Genomic DNA, 808 nt, shown 5'->3' with positions numbered 1-808 from the left:
TTGAGAGGTCGGCGAAGCTTCGACCCGCGTTTGCTCCGATTTTGTCCCGCGGGGCGCTATTTGGTCTCCCTGTTCTATAATTTTTGTGCGCAGTCAGCATTCTTTTTTCCAGAGCCGAATGATCTGAAGAGGGCGTGCTCTGCGCATAGAATGAGCAGCCACCAAGGGACTGCGACCTACGCAAGTTGCGTAAAGAGAGGCGAGATATTTTTTGCGCCATCGACCTACCTTTCCGTAGCTTTCAAATGCTGCTTGCAATCATCTTTATCGGCAGGCCATCCTGAATGCGCCAGGAACTTGTGCAGCTGATTCGCTCACTCTGAGAAAAGTTGGTCTTTGTCACTTTGCTTAAACCTGAAGGAATGGTCATCAATGGCAGGAACCCGGGTCGGAACCCAAAGTCCCGTAGCCGGCTTCGCGCTCAGGCGAAGACCCTCGACTCCTCATCGTGGATGAGTGTGCTCCGAAATCGCGACTTGCGACTCGGCGATCTTCCTGTAGAAATTATCCTATGAAGAATGACCTTTAACGTGCACTGACATCGCACAGCACACGGGCGCCTTCAGGCAAAACGCTAAGGCGCCCGTGTGCTGTGCGATGTCAGTGCACGTTAAAGATCCCCAGGCGGTCGAAATTATTCCGGAGCCCCCCACTACAGCACCTATTCCTTTCTTCTTTTACTCCCTCCTTTATCCCTTCCCTTACGGCGCGGTTCAGGTGTCCAACGATGTATCAGACAGATACTGCGCCATTTCCTTTCCCCAAAAATCCAATTATTATTATCAAAAGTGGCATGACCGTGTAGACA

General features: G+C 51.4%; 1 non-coding gene across 1 annotated transcript; it reads right to left on the bottom strand.

Moving 5' to 3' along the window:
• Positions 1-313: 313 nt before the first annotated feature.
• On the bottom strand, positions 314-526 carry LOC144099621 (small nucleolar RNA U3). Its single transcript, XR_013307445.1, has one exon. It is a non-coding gene; the product is annotated as a small nucleolar RNA U3 (small nucleolar RNA).
• Positions 527-808: the final 282 nt, after the last annotated feature.

The sequence above is a fragment of the Amblyomma americanum genome, chromosome 7 (assembly GCF_052857255.1).
Source record: "Amblyomma americanum isolate KBUSLIRL-KWMA chromosome 7, ASM5285725v1, whole genome shotgun sequence".
Taxonomy (NCBI): Eukaryota; Metazoa; Arthropoda; class Arachnida; order Ixodida; family Ixodidae; genus Amblyomma; species Amblyomma americanum.
Note: the sequence above shows the minus strand (reverse complement) of the source record. Positions and strands in the feature narration are given on the sequence as shown.